The sequence below is a fragment of the Macaca thibetana genome, chromosome 12 (genome assembly GCF_024542745.1).
Source record: "Macaca thibetana thibetana isolate TM-01 chromosome 12, ASM2454274v1, whole genome shotgun sequence".
Taxonomy (NCBI): Eukaryota; Metazoa; Chordata; class Mammalia; order Primates; family Cercopithecidae; genus Macaca; species Macaca thibetana.
In genome coordinates, this window is record NC_065589.1 from 16,572,797 (window position 1) to 16,596,176 (window position 23,380).

Here is a 23,380-nt window from a genome sequence, read left to right on the forward strand (position 1 = left end):
CATTTTTCTTCTCTGCCTCTCCTTGCAGTAAGTGTTTCTACCATTAGGGAGGCCTTAAGCTGTCCAATGTTCCTACTGGTGATTGATGTGGGATAGAAATGGCAGTCTCACCTAAAGCCATATTCTTCAATCAGCATGATTATTGACGTTCTTTTCATGTGCTGAAGAACTATTTCTGTTTCTCAAATAGCTCCAAACTTGGGAGCAAAAGAAAAAGTCCCACAACTTAGTGCAGTCTTGCCATAGTGCTCATGTTCTTGGCTATCTTTATTTTTCTGCACCAGGTATTCCAGGTGTTACAGATGTAAGGTCAAATATGTGTGGTGGGTTAGAGGAAACATGCAAAGAACTCATTTGACCTGTTTTCTCTAGCTCAGGAAGGAGTCCTGAATGACTCAGCTTAGCTCAACAGAAATCTCCACTGGACTGGAATTCATACCTAATGGTAGTTAGGGTAGTCATTTTCCAGGTGAATTCTGTAAATGCGATTTTCTCAGGGAACTCAAGTTTAGGGCAGGATAGGGAGGGTCCGGTCAGCTCTCTCTTTCTCTGGAGATAGAGAACAAACAGAACAGGTTAAGAACTTGGTCTTCTGCAGCGGCTCCCTGTTTCAATCCTGGCTCTGCCACAGTTGAGGTTTAGTTTATGGGGCTAAACACCCCTGTTTCTTTGAGGGCTCATATTTATATTGTATAAACTCCATGGCGTGAACACAGAGGAATGAAAAGATCACTTTTATTTATGGTAATGATTTAATGAAGGACCTAACCGACTTATGCATCAGGGAAGAAATCTGCGATTTTCCTGCCTTCATCTGAGCTGAAGATAAACACCTCCTTCTTCTTTTCTTCCCAGTTAAGCCAAAGCAAAGTGACAGCATGACCCGGGGAAGAAGTCAGAGTGCAGAGAGGAGACTAAGGAGCTGGGCAGGGTCAGACTGTATCTGGTGAGCTCAGTATAGGAAGTCAGAAAGCAACTGGCAAGTGTAACTAGCATGGGGAACAAGCAAGGTTCCCTGAGGGCAATTCAGTGCAAGTACATTGTTGTCTCTCACTGCTCCCTTTAAATCTCTTCATTGGAAGGAAGCTCTTCCTCTGCCCCTGATGGAAATTCAGGGATTAAAAACTCAGGCAGGTGCATGCCTTTTATGCTCACTCTTCTCTTATGTAATCAAAGATCCTATGGCTTCTTTAAGTGGCAAACAGTCTTAATTTAGTATTGAGACGGCCATTACTTTTAATGGCAAATATGCAATTACTTTTGCACCAACCTAATTACAATTGCTCAATATAACATGTTAATTTATAATCCAATATTTATTGAAGGAAAACATTTTCACTTCACCTATCCTGGGCTGGTAGCCTGTAGCCCTGCGTTTTCCAAAAGCTAAGCATCTTCTCTCTTTGTTGCTCACCTCCTCACCACTCCTTGGCTGCTATTGTGAATAACTTCAAGATTAATACTGGGGGAGGAGTTAAGGGGAGAGACGAGATAAAGAAGGTTCTTATGTAACTGATAATGTGAACATGGCTTCATGCTCTGAGGTCTTGGCAGATTTTTAAACTTGTCTGCATCTATCATGGGAGCTTTCCTGAGTTTCTCAGCATTTCCACTGGAGTAGTCAATGGTGCTTTCTATGATACAGGTGTTGCAACTTTATCTCATCCTCTGGACTCCCATTAGCCTCTGGTTTCTGATAGTCCTTTTATACCAAGTCTCACCATTGGTCCTGTCATTCTTTAAGGTGGTCTTTGTAGGAAATGTCAGGTGACTCTGTCCTTGCATGGTCCATCTCTAGACAATAAGACAAACTCCTAAATTATTGTAGAATTGTAGCTAACTCAAACATAGCTGAGCACTCTTTTTATGTCCTACAGTTTACAACTAATAGCTGTAGATTCTTGCCTTTAGAGTCTTTCAGCTTTTGTGGGGCACATGTCCACTATATACCACCAAATTCCTGGCTGTATTGGAGCTTATATCTTGTAATGAGGGGCAAAGAGTTGGGTTGGAAGATGGAGTCACAGCACTCTGCCAATTACCCAATAATTTCTTTGAAAAGGAAAGATCTGTTCTGATCATCGCCACCTTAATCATCTTATATATTTGGTGTAGAAGATATACGTTTTATATTCTCACTGCTCTCAGTCACCTACTTTGAATTACTTATAAGCCTGCCTGCCTTATCCCTTCTATTGTTAGCTTGGTTCAATTTAACATCCAATTTCATGAGCTTGCTCCATTTGTGAGCAGAAAAATAAAAAAGAGAAAAGAAAGAAGGCATTGTTTTTCTTTAGAAGCACCCACAGAACTGGGAACAAATGTGATTCCCATCTCCTTATCCCAAATGGAAGAGACGATAAAGATTTAAGAAGAAGGAAGCTTCCTTATCACCACTTCTGGGCTGGGAAACCTTCCTAGGTAGAAAAATTCCAAGAGGAAAAGGCATCAAGCAGTTGGACAGACTGATGGTTTTCTACCCAGTAGCTATTTTTCTTCTTTCTAATAAATTTGATTTTGAAGGGGGCAGCAATAAGCCCAGTTTAGAAAATAAACAAACATGCAAACAAACAAACTTGCATTTCTTAGACTTATTTGCATAATGGGTCAATGAAATCCACCTTGCACAACACTTGTTGACTTGGATTTCTGAAAAAACAGTACTTAAAAGCCTATTCAGCCATTGGCACTTTCCTTTTCCCTCCTTCCAGTAGTAGTTAGTAGTCCCTCCTCCTGGACTGCTAACTTGCCACTAGGGTTGGAACAGCCACCTTGCAACAATAATTTCACAACCAAAAGAATCATAGGGCTTTCCAGTTGATGTTCCCAAGTCTTAAATACCTGTTTCCAGACTTCTTGTTACAAGAAAAAATGTCAACCCTCATTTGTTTAAGTGTTTTTTGGTCTCTTTTACAGCCAAATTTTATTCTTAAATTATGTAGTAGCTGTGAGACTTTGGGCAGGTTTCATAATATCTGTGGACCCCAGTTTCCTTATTTATAAAATGGAAATTTTACCCATCTCAGACATATTTTGAAGATTAAAAAAATACCATGGATGGAGCGTATTAAGCATAGTTTCTGGTGTACTGTAGTGAATAAATATAAAATTACTACTTCTCTCCACGTAAGTACGAATATTTCTCAAATCCAACTTAGATTCTAAATCAGGAAAATATAGGCTGTGGATGAGGAGAGTGGAGCATATTTTAAAAATCACTGCAACTACATTAGAATTTTTTTCTTATTAACTCTTATTTGTAAAATTTGGGGAAAAAATGAAGATGTACCCAAGTAAGTCAGCCAAATCCATTCCACATAATCCTGTATAACAAAAGCAGATTATTTGGATGAAAGAAGCTTATATATTAAATTTTGAAAATTATGGGGGTTATTTGAATCAATTCTAATTCAAGAAGATTTTGTCATTATCATATTTACTTTTGTAAATGCAGATGTGACGTGATAAAATTATAATATTTCTAACTGGAAATCTCACCTTCCAACAAATGTACACTGCCACAGATGGTAACTGCCTTGGCTGTGGTCACATAAGTTAACATATATGCATGTGGATGTGTGTGTATCCATGAATATATGCCTATAAATTTTTGGGTTGAAATGAGATCCCTTGTCTATTAAAACTTAACACATAGTACTTCTGAAACAAGACCCTAAAATCCAGGGAAGATGATGACTTGTTATTAACTCTCATGGCACCACTTAACAGCTCAAGCAAATGCTAGCTTTCTCCCCAAATTTAATCTTTCTTTTCTTTTCTTTCCTTTTCTTTTTCTTCCTTCTTTCCTTCCTTCCTTCCTTCCTTCCTTCCTTCCTTCCTTCCTTCCTTCCTTTCTTCTTTCTTTCTTTCTTTCTTTCTTTCTTTCTTTCTTTCTTTCTTTCTTTCTTTCTTTCTTTTCTTTCTTTCTTTCTTTCTTTCTTTCTTTCTTTCTTTCTTTTTCTTTCTTTCTATTTCTTTCTTCTTTCTTTCTTTCTCTCTCTTTCTCTCTTTCTCTTTCTTTCTTTTTATTTCCTTTCTTTCCTTCCTGACTGCCCTTTCCTCCCTCCCTCCCTCCCTCTCTCTCTCTCTCTCTCTCTTTCTTTCTTTCTTTCTTTCTTTCTTTCTTTCTTTCTTTCTTTCTTTCTCTCTTTCTTTCTCTCTTTCTTTCCTTCCTTCCTTCCTTCCTTCCTTCCTTCCTTCCTTCCTTCCTTCCTTCCTTCCTTCTTTCTTTCTTTCTTTTCTTTGCTTGGTTTCAGAATCCTCCAGGAGTCCTACCATGAAACCCTCATGTCCTCAGCTTCATATTTTATACCATCTTGTTGTCAAACACTTTTTAAGGCTTACTTCTACAGAGTAGCCTCTTCCTAAGTACTGCCTTTAGCATTGACCTGCATCTTGCTAGGCAATTTCTGTCCATAGTTGGAAAAGGTTATGGTGAAAAAGATTATGTGCCATGGTCAATAACTTGTAACACTTCCTTAATGCCTTCTTTTTCATCTTTAGGCCTACCAAGGATGTAGATACTTGATTCTTCTGTAACATGTACAAACAAATGGTTATAAGTTAGCTATTAAATTTTTTCATCAATATCATTCTTAAGGTCTTTATAATGGAAACTTAAATTTTCCATTGGCACCTAAGATATCATATAAATCATGGTGTCTGATTCTAGAGGGCTCTGACTGGGCTTAGAAAGGCCTTGGCAGGACTCATGTCACGGATGTGCGGTCTCACACAGGGCCCTGCACTGGGCTTTTGTCTAATGCCCTGCTGTCATCATCTTGAAATTTTTAATTTGTAAACAAGCGCTCAGTATTTTCATCTTGCACTGGGCCTTGCAAATTATGTAGCTGGTCCTGGGCTCAATTTTTGATGACTTCTATTCAGTTGGAATCATAACTTCTCTTATGATAAGTTGATTTTCAGAAACTAAGTCTCTGGCAGTAAAGTTTCCCAATGGACTTTCTTTCTATTTTAGGATTCCAATATTACATTAGCAAACAAGTCCTGAGGGCTGTGGATTCATACCAGTGTTTTATAATTGACTTTGTCTTTTACGGTAAAAATAAAGTTTGTGCATCTGCCTATTATTTAAAACCGCCTTCTGCATGGAAACAATTACTTTATTTTAAACAGATTCTCTTAATTTATACAAACCATTTTTTCTCTTCTTTCTGCTACACATCTAAGAGTCATGATTAATTGCAATTCAAATTTAAAATATACTAATCAGTGTTTCAAAGAAGATAAAAATACTGAGAATTTTTTCTTGCAATTTAATTAAATCTCTTTGATTCAGATTCTAAGCACATTGTGTAAACTGAGATTGAATTTGGATTCTACAAGTGTATGTGTTCACGTATTACCTCAAGAGGGAAATAATATTTGAGATGCAAAAATAACTGAAATGCTAAAAATAGTATTTTTTATGGACAGAGAGCTAATATAGGATTGTTAGATATTGAGATAAATTGCAAGGTTCTATTTTCTCTCAGTTGGTTCCTGAGTGAGATAGATTCGTTCTTTCGAAAATGTACAGTATAAATCAATATTGCTAATATTGTGCAAGTCCATAGTGGCTTTGATACTCTGGTATTCTAAAGACTTTGAAGAAACTGATGCAATTTAATCTCTATAGAAGTATTAAAAAAAAAAAAAAAGCTCCAGTGAATAATGATTAATATGAAAGGGCAGTTGAAGGTAATGTCTCTTCCACTGAAACCCATTCCAAGCAAACAAGTAAAAGAAGTAAACTGTAAGTAACATGTTACAAGTTGGTACTACATGGTCATTTTAAGAAACAATGCTTTTATTTATCCCAACAAGGTGTTTTATTTATCTTTTGTTTACTTTGTTTTATTTATACGTAAAAGTTTCCAGCATTTCTTTTTAAAATTAATTCTAGTTTCTATCCTTTATCAACTGCATGCTAGTATCTCAAAAACATGACATGTTTTCATTTTTGTTCTTTTTACTTCTCTTTTGCTTCTCTCTTCTGTTTCCAGTGAGCTTCACCCTTTTGGTGAGTTATCTCCTGACGACTTTCCACACTTCAAGACTTAACCTTTCCTCTCCCAGTGGGAGGTAAAAGGCGGGTGTTTTTCAGTCTTAACACCATGTCTGTCTTTGTTTTCTGTTTAGGAGCTTTATATTATCCATGAAGTTTATGCTGAATATCCAAACAACATCCCTACGTGAAGCACAAGTTATGTTACCTTATTTTCTGTGATCTCTAATTGACCTTACTTACGTGCTCCATCTCTAAAATGTGTTGCTTAATATTTGTGGAGTTATCAATTCTTTTGAGAGTCTGATAAAAAACCATGGTTTCTTGCTCATTTCCAGATGCCGCACACAATTTCGGGAGTTCACAGGCCTCTGAGGCCCATTCATGAACCAAATATTACAAACACCTGCTCTGATCTATTGATTTGTATTTTACAGATACTGCACTATGCATCGTTTTTCAAGTATGATCGACTTTGTGTCACTGGCCTTTGCTATCCACTCTGCCACCTTCTTTACCACATCCTTTCATTTTCAACTTTCATTTCTGATGTTCTTACCCAGAGGTCCTTTAATTCTGGGTATGTTCTTGCCCTATTGACTTCTCAGAGTGAAACACAAAACAGGCATGCCCTCATTTAGCTAATATGGATTGAGTGCCTTTTACATGCTAAGCATCATGAGGTGTGCAAAACTAAAATTGAAAAGGCTAGTTCTAATATATTAATGATAATTGACAATATTTTAAATTACTAATATTAAGTGAATATATTTTATTTTCCAAAAACTATGCCAAATACATAATTATCATCCTTCATCCATTGTTTTTCTTCCTCCTCCTCCTTTTCTTTCTTATCCTCTTCATTTTTCTCCTCCTTTCTCTTCTTCCTCTTCCTTATCTTCCTCCTTCTCTCCCTCCTTCTACATATCATCACTTTTTTTTTTTTTTTTTAACAGATAAGATAACCTAAGTTTAAAGAGGATAGATAACTAACTTAAGGTGTCAGCTACAAACTAACAGAGGTTGGCTTCAAACCTAGCTTTCTCTAGTTTCAGAGCAGTCACTTTTAACGTCTTTATGCGTCTTAGGTAGTCTCTGGCTCTCATTTATCATAGTAGTGGAGAATATCTTTGGATGTGTGAATTTACCCATCCATCCACTCATCTACGTTCACCTATAATTAATACAAAAGAGGAAGAAAGAAAGTTCATAACATCCACACAAAATATATGGGCATTAGGAAAAGTCAGGAATTACTTGGACTTTTCTTCAAGGAAGAGATAGCATTTGAAACATGCCATAAATGATACTGAGACCAAATAGGAAATTGTATGGGAAAAACTGTGAAGGCTGGGGAACTTGCAGAAGTGCGTGCACAAGAAATGATTGGCAGTTTGACTTGGCTAGTGTAGAAAACATGGAAAGTAGAATTAGAAGAAAAAATAAATGTCAGGAAGAGTTATAGGCCAAATATCAGAGAACTCTGCATTCCAGGAATAAGGGTATGACCTAATTTTAACAGCAGTGAATGAAAGAGGGTGTTAAACAGAAAAAGGACATAATCAGAACTGTGTTTTTAGAAGATGACTCTGACTGGCTGTGACCAGGAAGATGAGCAAAGGTAGAGACTGAAGATGTGTGCTCATTCTTTTGACTGTATTTTTTAGATTAAGACAAAAATAATAAGCTTTTCTCTGGGAAGAGGCTTAGTACTGGGAGATCTATATAACTAATACTAAGAATAATTGAAGTCTCAACTGCTTAAAAGGCTCAGTGTGTTTTATCCTTTTGTCTGACAGTAGTTATACGTTCACTCATGTTCATTTTTGCCTTCCTCTTTTGTTTTGTATTCCCTCTTGTAAGAATTGCTTTCTAAGGCTGTGTAGGGCCATCTTCACCAATGCATTTTTGATGACCTTTCTCTTCTACTCACTTTACCCCATCCACTGCTTTTCTTTTTTTCTTACGGCTCTAGGTTCAGAATTGTTGATACCTGTTTTAACTCCCCTTGGAGACAATAATATGCTTATTTGTTGATTATTACCATTGTAATCCTCTGAGCTCTGCCTCACATCAGCCCATCTTCCACCATATTTTTTCACCATCATATTGCATTTATCCTTTATATGTTGCAGATTTCTTTATAAACTGATCAACAGCATGGACACCCTGGCCTTTGCCGTAGCCTTCATGTGTGAGGGCTGGGATTCTGAGACAAAGCCTATGTGGGTAGGCCCGGGAGTTTATGTTTACTGACAACTGTGTTAGGATGAAGGCAACACCTGTTCTAGCCAGTAATTAAAGGAGTTGGTGGGTTGAAAAGCAGGATTCTATCAGGAATCAGACAGATCTTGAACAGAGATTGGACAAGGTCTGCAAATAAGTGAATATGTTTTCATGGCTCATGAGAAATAAGAAATATAGCAATAACAAGAAGATAACAATAACAACCACACAACAAGCATGGATAGGTACTGAGTCATTTCCTGGGGGGCTGTAATTTGTGGAGGGCTTCTTGTTTGTTGATGGGTGACCCTTGTTTAGAGTTGCAGTGTTACGGTCATCAGCCTAATTCTTTGACTGTATGTTACCATCTCTTTCCTCTTTTGTGGGATTTAGTGACACTGCTAATCATTTGGATAAAACACCATGCTTGCATTATCTAAAGATCTTGCTGCATATTCTGAAGTTTCATAGGGTGTGCATCTTCTTTGAAGACCCAGAGGAAAAAATTGTGATGAATCCAGATTTCCCTTATCCAAGTTCAACATGGTTATCAAGTTCAACATGATGTATTGAAGGGTGTGCTGTTACCCTTCTGATAAAACTTGATTTTCATTAAAAGATTGATTGCACTAACGTAATTCATTATTACTTCTTACTTATTTTTCTCTTTCAAATGGTTTTTTTGGCCTCTAATTCTTATATCAAGTAGAAGCAAAAAAGCAGATATACAGATAGCTTGGGGTCTAAAAGGTAGGAAACAGGTCTTAAATGGAAACTATGATCCTTTCTCAGATTAAAATGATCAGAAATGTTCAGAAACTGAGTGATTTTCCCATTTTCCTAAACAATTCAAGGAGCCAATGAATTCATTACTTGCATCAAATTGATAAATCATTTGGACTCCATTAATAGCTTTCCAATAAAACACAGGCGACGTCTTCCCCCCAACGTGTTGCCCTCCTGCCTTCCTTTCCTCAACATAGCAACCTTATTATTTCTGCAGCCTGAGTATGACATTAATGAAAATGTGTTGGGTCTTACTGGGTGAAGTAAAGAGTGCCACGTGTGTGAAAGGACAAGAGGACGTTCTGACATCTTTTATGTCTTAAACAAAAGCTGCCTTCTTGCTGGTCACAGGCTTGACTTCACTTAAAGGTATAAAAGAGAAAGTTAAAGATTACAGTTCATGTAGAGTATTTACATATTTTAATTTTATGTCTATCATTAAAGAAGTATAACTAATATAATAATAGCTGTAAGAATAATAATAGGAAGAAGATGAGAAAGAAAGAAAACAAATTCCTACTAATTCAAGACACTGAAGTGTTGGTGATATAATACCCATGGGAATTTTCTTAATTGGAATTATTCACCTATAAACATTGATTATATTTTTCTTTGAATTTGTTGATTGTCAAATATCAGCTATTCTATATAGATAAGAAGGCTTTTAAATTTAAATGTATTAATTAAACAGATATTTAAATAAATTGATTATATAACAATTGGTAAAGAATATTATCCTGGGATAAAGAAGTAAACAATTGTACTTTTGAGCGGTATGTTCATTAATTTGCTCCAGCTCCACAATATTCCTGAATGGTAATAATTTCAGAAATGTATCACTGATACTTTTGAATTTTTGTAATTAGTAGGATATATTATTCTCTTTACTTCTTTCTCATCTTCTTACTATTATTCTTGCAATTATTATATTGCTATTATTATGAGTTATTATAATAAAATTATTTAGTATATGCCAAATAATTAAATTCTTGAATAAAAATAATTTCTTATTACACAACTTAAATGTTTGAATGATTGGCATATTGCTATATATTTATTCACATCCCAACCTTTCCTAAGTGCATAATTTTCTCAACTAATTTAATATTAAATGATTGCTCTGAATTATTACCTTTGAGTTATGTTACATAAAATTGGCTCAATAAAATATTCCTAAACCGTTCGCTTATTCTGAATACACATGATTTAAGGGCTATTTGCTGTTTTCTGTCATTTTGGACAATGTGGTTATAGAAAACTCTTTGGGCTTTGGATTTTCTCCTTTACTAAATATATTTGATGAGGACTTCCAAGGGTAATTTAACTTCACACTGCCTTGGAGTATATTTTTATTTTTCCATACAAATCACCTCTAAACCTTGCCAATCCAACTCTTTTATGAAGTAAACTCTCACGGCAGTTAAGGTAGAATTTGTACATTGCTCCCTCTCCCTACTTCCCTCCTAGCCACTTCACCCAGGCTAAGGAAAGGGGTTAGAAGACAGTGCATTACTGAGTTTAATTTATGCCAGTCCACCTAGTGAGTTGAAATATTTCCTCAAGGAAGTTTTCATTCAGTTGACACCCTGAAGGGTTAAGAAAACAGAACCCCATAGTATTACGGAGTTGTTGTTATGGATGTTGCTAAGGAAACCATAGCAGGAATGTTTAAGTGTCTTGTTTCTTTCCAAATCCACAGGAGTGTAGCTTGTTTGAGGTTTTGATGTCCTCTCAGTTCTTGCCATCACTGCTCTGCGGTAGGGTTTCTAGCAGGGTCAGAATCCCTGGCTGCAAGCAGTGCTGGCTCAGGGGCACAACATGCTCTCAGAGCAGCATTCAATTTTGCATCCTCTTTCTGAAACATGTGAAGGGCAATTCAAAATCAAATAGAAATGGATTTTATTTAAAAAAAAGAAAAAGAAAAAAGTCTCTTTAATGTTTTTCTCCTAAATGCCCAATATAGATTATTTTTAAACTTGCACATTAGCATACTATCTGAATATTTGATGAAACATTTTTAAAAATGGATTTGTGTTGCAGAGATTAGAAGACTGAATGTATATGATAAATCAGAACATGTGTTGTTTTAAAGGTGTTTTAAAGAGTGTGGGAGATGGAAGTTCTACAATTTCTTTTGCTTTATATAGCTATGAACAATTTTTAATGTCACTTTATTTTGGGGAATTTTTTTTTTTTTTTTTGAGAAGGAGTCTCACTCTGTCACCAGGCTGGAGTGCAGTGGTGTGATCTCGACTCACTGCAACCTCAGCCTCCTGGGTTCAAGCGATTCCCCTGCCTCAGCATCCCGAGTAGCTGGGACTACAGGTACATGCCACCAGGCACAGCTAATTTTTGTATTTTTAGTAGAGATGGGGTTTCACCGTGTTGACCAGGATGGTCTCAATCTCTTGACCTCGTGATCTGCCGGCTTAGGCCTCCCAAAGTGCTGGGATTACATGAAATTTTTATAATCAAATAAAATTGAAATTATGAAGAGTTCCAAAGTAATGTCCAAGAGTAGTAATTTGCTTAAGTTTGACTTAGAATATTTTCATAATTAGATTCTACAGGATGATTAGTAAATCTTTTAAAAATGCTTACCCAAATATCGTGAAGTCAAAGGAAACATAAACAATTTTCATTCGAATTGTATAGGGAGAGAAAAATGTCTCTCTCTCTAACTCAGTTTCTGTCCTTTATTCAGAAACCATGAACATCCATATGTATATTATAGTTCTATTTTATATATCCCAAACATTTCAAATTAGCTACATATACACAGAGTGGTAAAAACTTCTATTTTATTTCCATATCACAATTAACCAAGTGAGATCATACACTTTTGTTATTAAGTATGTGCAAAATAGTGAAGCAAATTTTCCCTCTAATCTGATAAAGAAATATTATTTTAAATTCTATAATTATTTGTTTATCCTACTGTATTTTAATATGACACTATATGTTGTATATTATTTAAATGTATATATTATATAATATGTAAGATACACTTAAAATATATAACTGACATTTACTTTTCTCCCAATGTAATTTCTCTGTAATGGGCTTGGTTTATCATTTGCCATTTTCTCCTTTATTTAAGGCCAGGTAAAAATTTTTGAAGGAACACAAAATATTTAACCATATATGTGTGTTGTTGATTTATCTAAGTCACTGCAGCTAAAATATTGTTATTAGAATCTTTTGGGTAAATATTGGGTGCTTCCAAAACTAAGGTAATGAACACCACGCAAATCCCTCTTAATCTGTTCCTAAAGATAGATTTTAAAAAATTGTTGGATAAAAAATTTTCAGGTAATTACAGCTTATCTTCCATTATTTTTAATTGAAAAAATAACGATTTTCTCCTAACCCATCTAGAATCGCCAGCAAATTTCACTAAATACTTTAAACACATATGCAGATCTTCCGCTGAAGATAAATACTGTCATCATCAATTCCTCTATTATTTAACATTTAATGAAGTTGTGTGTAGTACATAAAGATGGGCAGGACATTATACTAATCACATTTCTTCAGCACTGTAATGCTGATCCATCTGTAAATGAGCAATGAAATAAGATGCTAAACCTATAGACAAGTAATTCTGAACAAAAATAAACAGTGTTAAGGAAATAAATGAGTGATTTTGGAGATTTTTGAGATATCTTTTTGCTTTTTTCTAAAACAATTTTCATGCAGGTTGAAAAGAGGCAGATTAACTACCAGCCAAAAGCCAAGGCTAACTCAGTTCCTAAGCCATCACTTTTATGGAATTGCTGAAAACAGGTGTAATAGGACTGTGTTTCTTGGTCTGGGTTCCCTTGAAAGCAGAGTCTGAGACAAAGACTTGGGCGTAGGCAGTTCATTTGGGCGCTAATCCGAAGAAGCAGAAGTGAGAAAGGAGGCAAAATGAGAGAAGAAAGGAAGGCAATATTGGAGTCTGCTGTGGAGGTCACTGCTTTCGGGAATGTGATTGAATTCTCCAGAGAAGCTTGCAAGAATTGTCTGCCTACAAATGAAAGGCAAGAGACTATCCACCAACTGTCAGTCTCTCTTGGTTGAAGACGGGCTGCCCAAAGGTTATTCACTACTCTGCATTTCCAGGGTGCAGACCTTCCACGAACCAGCGGGCTCTGACAGCTTCCAAGATGCTCCTGGGTGGAAACCAAAAAGAACATGCAGTGAGACACTGAGCACGAAGTTAAACTGCTGGCCACAGCTGGGCTAGTTACTGCTGAAATCAAGTGTCAAGGGATATTGAAGCAACGTGTGAGCACCTTGCCCACAGCTGCATTCTATTTAGGGTTTGAACACAATCTGCATGATTGTATAGACAGCTTTCTCGTATAATGCGTTATTTCGATTTTCAGTTGGCTTTTAATTCGAGAGCATAGGCATTCCTATAGCACTATGATAGTTCTGTTTTTGGAAGGTGGTGGTTTTCAATCACTGGTCAACGGGTCTGCTCTACCTTGGGTCTATGGAAAAGCTCAAAGATCTCAGTTTCAAAATCCTCTAAAATTGTCTTGTTAACAGCATCATATCCATATGAGTCCACAGCAATTCATCCTTACCTCCTCCGGGGAAAGAATTTGACCAAATGGCAGAAGTAAGTTTAAGGCGGAGAGTTAGACCAAGGCAAGTTTTAGAGCAGGAGTGAAAGCTTATTCAAAAGTTTTGGAGCAAGAACAAAAGAAAGTAAAGTACACTTGGAAGAGGGCCAGGAGGGCGATTTGAGAGAGTCAAGTGCGCTGTCCTGCCCTTAACTGCGTTTTTGTTTGCTTGTTTGTTTTTGAGACAGAGTTTCGCTCTTGTCGCCCAGGGTGGAGTGCAATGGCGCGATCTCGGCTCACTTCAACCTCCGCCTCCCAGGTTCAGCGATTCTCCTGCCTCATCCTCCCGAGTAGCTGAGATTACAGGCGCCCGTCACCATGCCCAGATAGCTTTTGTATTTTTAGCAGAGACGGGGGTTTCACCATGTTGGCCAGGCTGGTCTTGAACTCCTGACCTCAAGAGATCATCGGCCTCGGCCTCCCAAAGTGCTGGGATTACAAGCCTGGGCCACCATGCCCGGCGGACTTGGGATTTTATACGTTGGCATGGTTCTGGGGTTTGCATTTATTCTCCCCTGATTCTTCCTGGGGGCAGGCTGTCCACATGCGTGGTGACCTGCCAGCACATGGGAGCGGCGGCATTCGTGCTGTGTTTACTGAGGTTGTGCGCATGCTCACTCGAGACAGTTTTCCCTTACAAGTTGCGCATTCTTGGAGGAAGGTCATATACCCGTTAAATTCTGCATTTCGCCCATTAGTGCATGCTTGAGCCAGCTCCGTGAAACTGCCGAACACCAGCTTCAGGTGTTTTCTATCTATTGAGAGACTGTCTTTCGCTGGAGCTGGCTGCGATAGATTATTATTTTAGAGAGACAGTTCAACAACCGCTCAACTATCACACGATGATCTCTTGACATTCCTGGAGATGGGGGGCGGGGGTGGTTCTCCTGCCCTGCTCATGTCTGCCTATCTACCTAACAGTTTCATTTCATCAATATTTCTTTTTACTGCCATCAATTAATTATGTCATATATATGATTTTTGCTTCTTTACTGTCTTGTAAATTTGACTTTACTAAATTCATTAATTAAAATTTTCATTTAACGTTCTCCTTTTTTGGGGTGCTTTGAGCTCTTCTTAATTTTATAGTATGATGCATCTCTTTATCACCCACCAAGGTTTATAGTGTAGAAACCAAATATTTATCCCAATTAGTATTTTTTTCCAAACATGTATTTAATTTTCCTGTAGAGGGATCAGGAGGTTTCCTGGTACCTTATATATAATCTATATAATTTTCAAAGAACAGTCTATGTAAATATAGACTCTACTTGAGGTTTAGACAAAAATCCTCCTTTGACTTTATATGTATCATTAATATCCTCACTTTGATGACAGGTAAACGTAATACAGAACTCCGTATTCACATAAGCATTTGGAAAAATACACATGACTGCTGAAATAAAACTATAAGAATTCTAACTTTCCAAAGATAACTAGAGATATTATAAAAGAGAGCCATAGTTTCTCAAAACAAATTACAATTACATTTTTAAAGATGACTGGAAAATGTGTAAAATATTACATGTTTAAGCCACACCTAATAATTCAACTGGGGTCTTTTGCAGAATTTATATCATCTTTGGATTGTTCCTGATAGGACCATTTCATAAAGGTAATTTTTTGCACCCAATTGGATGACATTTTGATTGAAATCTCATACTGACATCAAACATTAGCTGTGGAGTTTTAATGAGGAAATCCAAACCCTTCCGTGGAATTAAATATGCCTAGCCCCAAATTCCCCATTTCGCACTCTCCAATAATTTAATCTACCAGTGCAGAGTAAAAGAGAAACATATTTTTAAAAATAAAGTTAGCAATTATTTTATTGTTTAATTTTTCTAACCACCTTTTCAAACTCAAGAAGCCTTTAATACAAAATTCCCAAGTTTTTAATAAATGTTATATTTTACTTATACATATGTATATATACATGTGTGTGTGTGCTTTGTATCTATATAGATAGATATAGATTAAAAATGAATCTTTTACTGAAAAATAATTTCCCCCCACTGGGGCCGTGCTATTAGGCTACATTTTCAAAGCTTTTTCTTAAGTCCACATTGCTTACAGAAAGCTTAGCCTATGACTTTTTCTTATTACTCCTAAATTAAACTTCTCTTCTTGAGAGTAGAAAGTGCTTACAAAAAAACAAATTGGTTTAAAAACATTTAAATTTAGATAAGTTTCAATTTGACACACAAATTCTTGATGTCATCTTCTCTTTCTTGCTATAAATCACCAAACCACATTCAATCAAAATTTCAAACACTAAATCACTAAATATACCATATATACATGTGTGTGTGTATATACCCTAAGTTCTCTGACCATCCTTTATTTGAATACACTGACAACAGTGTGTATAATTTTTTTTTTTTTTTTTTTGAGTTAGAGTCTCACTCCTGTCACTCAGGCTGGAGTGCAATGGCGCAATCTCAGCTCACTGCAACCTCTGTTTCCAGGGTTCAAGCACTTCTCCTGCCTCAGCCTGCTGAGTAGCTGGGATTACAGGCACCTGCCACCACACCTGGCTAATTTTTGTATTTTTAGTAGAGACGGGGTTTCACCATGTTGGCAAGGCTGGTCTTGAACTCCCCACCCACCTTGGCCTCCCAAAATGCTGGGATTACAGGCATGAGCCACCATGCCTGGCAGTGTTTAATTTTTAAGATGAAAAATCTTATCTGTTAAACAAAAAATTGCCTTATAATTTGGCTGCTAATAGTTTTATTTCAGCATCTAAGATTCTTAACTTACAATACCCTCTAATTCTTCTACCCTCTGGCCCTTCATAATTAGGCTCCATCTGGGGAGATTTACTAGTATTTATGTTAGTTACATTACACAAAATTGAATGCCGGAAAGTGAAGTAATTTCATTAAAACAGAGTTTAACTGCAAAGGGGACTTTGGTGCATTTCATTCACCACTGGCCAGGATTTCTAGGGAGTCCTGACCTCAGGGCTCAGAGACGAGAGTGATGATACCCTGAGGGTGTGGTATAATATGCAGGCAGTCTGAGAGATGCATCCTGCACCCGCAGGGACAGGTGAGAACTAAAGCCCTGTGAACTCACACCCTGTACCCAGATGGTTTAAACTGAGGGGTAAAATATGAAGAATAATGAGGTTTACTCGTTCTCATTTCCCCAGTTGTCAAGTGATTTTTAATAGTTATACATTTCCCAAAATATTCTAGTGCTTTGGTATAAGGTTTGAGACCAGTAACTTCTGTGAGGAGTGACAGTTTGGTCTTAAGCTTTTGGGAACATTTTACAGGTACCTGAGACGTCTTTCCCTCAAGCTAACTGCCCCCCTCCCCAACAAAGATTCTAAATGAGGCTTTGGCATCTCAGATGGGCAGTTTAGGATTTTGTCTTAGCTGTATAAATCTCATTTTCCCAGGAGCACCAAACTTTCATCTGGCCAAAATGTACTTTTTCATAGATGAGTTAAGGCATGATCACCCAGGAGCTATAAAGAAAAACTATAATTAACATTCTAGCACATAGTCTATGAATTTATCTACCTTAGCTCAATGAAAACATCTGTAAGCATTGAGAGAGCATTGATTTAAGTCATGGAGGAGAATATATATACTAAAAATAATTTTACAGCTGAATTTATATAGAATGGCAGTTTGTAATGTCATGGGTCTAGGAAAATGCGTTTCCATCCATCAAAGAAGAATTTTAAGATGTTACGTATGCCAGGGTCACAGTCATATTTTGACCTACATTAAATCAGGCCTATTGCTTTGTGTGTCATGGTATCTTTACTTAGAAAGCAGCTCAGCATTTGTTCTTCTGTTGAGGTTTTAGCTGTTTCATCCAAATGACTTCTGAAACCCTGGAGCCTCTTAACAAATTTAATGTGAATTTATACAATTGTTTCCTGCTCTTAAATGCCATATGAAAGCAGTTCAGACTGCTAGTGAATTTCCAGACTTCTAATATCTAATAGAAGAGTGCTAAGCTTTTCTAGATGTAGAACCAGTAGTGTGCTGGTTGTCTAAATTGTGAAGACATAGTGAAGGCGTGTCAGTTGCACTGTGCATATAAACTTAGGGAGTTATGGTGGTTTACATCTTGAGCGAGTTGCATGGAGTGCTTTGAAAAGTAGTTCTTTCTTGCAATAATCAGACTTATTTATAGCAGAAATTATAGCACTGCCAACCAGAAGCTTGATAAACATAACTTAGAAAGAAATCTATTATAATATTAGATATCCAAAGTAAACATTCTTAGAAACATGTTCAAGCAAGCTGGGGTCTTTTCACAGAAACAAATGTTTTCCTCTCTGTGTTTAGTTTTCATAACTGGCTGCTTTCTTCTCAAAAAGTAAGAAAAAAAAGCTCAAATTACCTGGAAATTCTGTTCCTATCTATGTTTACCTCTGTGTCTAAAACTGGCAAAAGTTATTTTAAATGACCTATACTATGGTCGTGATGTCATCCATGCTCATATAAAGGTTTTGCGTCCTTGGGCTATTGTAGGGCTCTTCCAACATGAAAATCAAATGGCAGATGAAGTGTAAGGCACAGGAAAAGATATTGCCATTCTTAAAACTTTTGGATCCAAAACTAAAGAATAGTGTTAGCATTGGTAAGATTGCTGATCTCATTAAAAGGTTATTAAATGTATTATGTTTTATAAGTTGTTAACAGCATTGTATGTAGAAAATAATGGAGGTATTAAAGGTTCAAATGATGCAAGTTAACAGAATGTAATTAGTAGCTTATATATGAAGCTCTATATAGTTCATAGCATATGCAGATACAGCGTAGCACACCATCTTCTATTTTAATATTTATTGATTGATCATTTTGGCAGATATTTGTTGGATATCTATGTGCTGGGCACTGTTCTAAATGTAGAGAATACACAAATTAATATAATTGGCAAAATTCCAGTTCCAACGAGTTTGCCTTCTGGTGAATTTAGACAGAAAATAAGTAAGTGAGCAAATAAACTGCTATTTATAGTCTGTGAAGAGTGAATAGAAGAGTTAGCAAATTGGGAGGCGTTAGGGAAAGCCTCTGTGAAAATGTAACACTTAAAGTGGGACTTGAAAGCCAAGAAGATGTCAGTCAGATAAACATTCAAGGGAAGAGCTTTCTGGAAGAGCCAACAATAAATGCAAAGGCCTAGAGGCAAGCATGTTCATGGACAGGAATTAGGCCAGAGGGACTGGGGCACAGTGAGCAGGAGGAAGGGAGTGTGAGATGGGGTGGCTGTGTTGGCAGGAGCCACATCACACCAGTCCTTCTGGGGCATGGTAAGGCATGTGAAGTTATGCTAACGGCAATGGAAAAGCCTTTGATGATTTTTTAAGCTGGGAAAGGAGACACAGAGTAACAAGATCTGAATGAAGTATTTAAAGTATTACCCTGGCTTTTATATGTAGAGTGACTTGTTAGGGGAGAAAGAACTGAAGCGGGATGCTAGGGGAGAGGATGGCTGTGAGTTGTAAAGATGGGGAGAGACAGACACAGGAGAGCAAGCTCTTAGAGGACAGGAAAAAAGAAGACTTCACAAGGCTTCCTTGGCTCATGCTCAGTGGTACTATTCACTGGGGTGAAGAATGTGCTTCCTCAGTGATCAGAGAAAATTTTCAAAGCCCTCTGAAGATAACAAAGCGAAAATCCTAGAGACTACTTGATATAAGATATTTTAAAAACACATTTTGAGCACTTCTTGAGTCATGCTTGTTTTCTTATTTAGGGAGAAGAAAAGACTGCTAAAAAAAAAAAAAAAAAAAAAAAAAAAAAAAAAAAGAGAAAGCCCAAAGAATGTCCTGAAGTCATAGTTCCAAGAAGCTTTCCAAGTTTTTTAATTAAAGCAAGATTTACAGTGTGCTTGTATTAGTTTCTGATGGCTGATGTCACAAATTACTGTGAAGTTGGTGGCAGGAGTCTGAAATCAAGGTTATTCCCTTAGATCCAATTTACAGAACAGATCCCAGGTTTTTTTTGTTTTTGTTTTTGTTTTTTTTCACTTTTGCTCTGCACCAGGTGGAGAATAACAGGAAGATTACCTCCTTGAGCTCACACACCACAATTAAGCATCTCTCTAACTTTGTTGTACAGAATTGCACTTAATAAATTCACAGGACAACTTAACTGCAAAAAGAAAGAGTGCTTTTTTATTTTTTGGGAAATGCATCCAGTCTTCTTATTTGAAGCCCACTGATAGTTAAAAAGTATGGTGAGGGAATAAACATACTTCCCTGCGATGGTCAGCTCTGTGTGCCCATTTGGCAAAGGTACAGTACCCAGTGATTCAGCTAAACACTAATCTAGATGTTGCTATGAAGGTGTTTTATAGAGGTGATTAAGGTCCATAATCAGGTGACTTATACAAACCCATCCTAAGTTATCTGGGTGGGCCTGATCTAAGCAGTTGAAAGGGCCTTCGGAGCACGGCTGAGGCTTCCCTGAAGAAGAAGAAACTCTGCCTATAAACAGTAGCTTCTGCCCCTGGCTGAGAATTCCAGATCATCCTTCCTGAAATCCTGCAACACAGATTTCAGGCTTTCCCAGCCAGTCCCACAATTTCATAAACCAATTCCTGGCAATAAATCTCTTAATATACATAAACTATTGGTTCCTTTTCTCTGATTGAATTCTGAATTATGCGTTCTCCATCTGGGAGTCAGAAAACAATCCAATAATTTAAACTGGCTTTTTAGGATTCTAAAATCCTATTGGCATTGCTTATAATTGATATAGATTCTCCTTCTGTGTCCACTGCCACCAGTAACAGGCAAAGTTATTTTTGTTTTATTCGGTATTGTTTTGTTTTGTTTCAATCTGCAATGTGTTCTTGGTCTTAGGAGCACTAATGGTCTCCATCCATTTTGGCCCAAGTGTCCACCCTACAGCTGCTGTCCTTTTATTCCATACTAGTAGGAGCTGCTAGAAAGCTCTGGCTAGGCTTTGATCTATTTGGGCACCATGTCCCTGCCAAACAGGAACTGAGGGTAGTTAGGGCAAGCTAAACACTGAGCCCTCCTTCTCCAAAACAATACTACCTGACTTTGATATAGCAATGTCCCATATAGGTGTGGGAGCAGCCTTCAAGATGGTCTTTCCTAGAGCCAAAGCTTTGGAAGGGAGAAAAGCCCTAGTGGCCTTGGTGCTCCTCCCACACTCTTTCTGAACATGTCTAGGTTTTTCTGAAGCTACCTTATATTTTTGGGGATTGCATTTACCAAGAAAGTGGGGATGGAAATGAGGAGAGAACCTTATATTACATCATTTTCCTTCTTCCTCTTCAATCCCCAGGGCCTTGAAAGAATGGAGCTTTCCCTCTTGCTGTTCCTGTCTGGAATGCCCTTGAATACGCTCCAACAGTCTAGTTAGCTAACCATGGCATCCTTTTCATCCAGACCAGTTAGTGAATCTATTTTCTTGTGAAGTTTCTTAACTGTCCTCTCTGTCCCTGGGATGATAACCCAAAGGATCCCTCTGAGAAGGAGAAGCATTTAAGTGTTCAGTAATTTGAAGGAGAAATACAAATGGATCACTTTAACATTTTTAGGCATAAATCAGAAATACTGTGGGGTTGGTTCCAGACCACCACAATAAAGCAAGTCACACAGATTTTTTGGCTTTCCAGTGCATATGAAAGTTACATTGCTCTCTACTGTAGTGTATTAAGCATGCAATAGCATTATGTATAACAAAAATAAGTACATTTAAAAATACTTGATGTAAACATATTTTACTGCTAAAAATGATAATGATTATGAGACTTCAATAAGTCATAATCATTTTGCTGGTGGAGGGTCTTGCTCTGATGCTGATGGCTGCTGAATGATCAAGATGGTGGTTGCTGAAGGTTGGGGTAGTTATGCCAACTTCTTGAAATAAAAAAAAAAAAGGAAGTTTGCTGTATTGATGCACTGTTTTGCAAAAGACATGTCTGTATTAAGTGATGCTCTTTTATAGCATTTTACCCACAGTAGAGCTTCTTTCCAAATTGGTGTCAATCCTTTCAAACCATGTCACTACTTTATGAACTAAGTTAATGTAATACTCTGAATTCTTTGCTGTCATTTCAACAGTGTTCACTGCAGCATCACCAGAAGTTTTGCTTCCAAGAAATCACTTTCTTTCTCATCCATATGAAGCAACTCCTCATCTGTTTAAGTTTTATCATTAAATTGAAGCGATTCAGCCACATCTTCAGGCTCCACTTCTAATTCTAGTTTTCTTGCTATTTTCACCACATCTGCAGTTACTTCCTCCACTGAAGTCTTGAGCCCCTCAAAGTCATCCATGAGGGTTGGAATCAACTTCTTCCAAACTCCTGTTCATGTTGATGTTTTGACCTCCTCCCATGAAGAGCAACTGTTCTTAATGGCACTGAGAATGGTGAATCTTTTCCAGAAGGTTTTCAACTTCCTCTGTGCAGATCCATCATAGAAATCACTATCTATAGCAGCTATAACCTTACAAAACATATTTCTTATATAATAAGACTCGAAAGTTGAAATGACTTCTTGATCCGTGGGTTGCTGAATGAATGTTGTGTTAACAGACACAAAAACAAAAGACTTGTCTGAATTTCAATATTGTTTGTCTTGGGAAATAGGGAGACCTGAGAAGAAGAAGAGAAATCAACCAGAATGGCTGGTTGATGCACCAGTGAAGACACACATTTATCAATTAAGTGTACTGTCTTACATGGGTGCAGTTTGTGGCACCTCCAAACAATTACAATAGTAATATCAAAGATCAATGATCACAAATTACTATTAGAGATATATCAATGAAAACATTTGAAATATTGTGAGAATTACCAAAATATAACATAGACAGGAAGTGAGCATGTGCTGTTACTCTCCTACATCTTCATCAGAGCTCTTTGCTGACTAGGTACATTGACAAGGAACAGTAATACTTTGAAAGAAATTTTTGTTTTCCTGAGCAGTGGGTTTCGAGAGTGGGCTTAAAATATTTAGTAAACTATGCTGTCAACAGATGTGCTGTCATCTAGGCTTTGTTGCTCCATTTATTTTTATTTATTTATTTGAGATGGAGTCTCACTCTGTCGCCCAGGCTGGAGTGCAGTGGCACAATCTTGGCTCACTGCAACCTCCACCTCTCAGGTTCAAGTGATTCTCCTGCCTCAGCCTCCTGAGTAGCTGGGACTACAGGCACATGCCACCACGCCAGACTAATTTTTGTATTTTCAGTAGAGATGAGGTTTCACCATATTGGCCAGGCTTGTCTCGAACTCCTGACCTGAAGTGATCCATCCACCTTGGCCTCCCAAAATGCTGGGATTACAAGTGTAAGCCACTACGCCCATCCTGTTTTTCCATTTATAAGGCACAGACAGAACAGATTTAGTACAATTCTTAAAGGCCCTGGGATTTATAAAATGGCAAATGAGCACCAGTTTCAACTTAAAATCACCAGCTGCATTAGACCCTAATAAGAGAGTCAGTTTACTCTTTGAAAATTTGAAGCCAGGCATTTACTTCACCTCTCTAGCTATAAAAGTTCTGGATGGCATCTTGTTCTAATATAAGATGTTTTTTATCTACATTGAAAATGTATTGTTTAGCCATAGCCACCTTCATCAATTATCTTGGGTAGATCTTCCAAATAATTTGTTATTTACTTCACCTTACACTTTTATGTTATGAAGACAACTTTTCACCTTAAGCCTCATGAACCAACTTCTGCTAGCTTCCAACTCTTCTCCTGCAGCTTCCTTACCTCCTTCAGCCTCC

The 23,380-nt window shown here is 37.2% G+C and overlaps 1 protein-coding gene across 1 annotated transcript in view; it reads left to right on the forward strand.

Annotated features, from left to right (window-relative positions):
- The window catches only part of DOCK10 (dedicator of cytokinesis 10), a 1,376,581-nt gene that overhangs the window by 78,419 nt on the left and 1,274,782 nt on the right, over positions 1–23,380 (forward strand). The window lies entirely within an intron of this gene.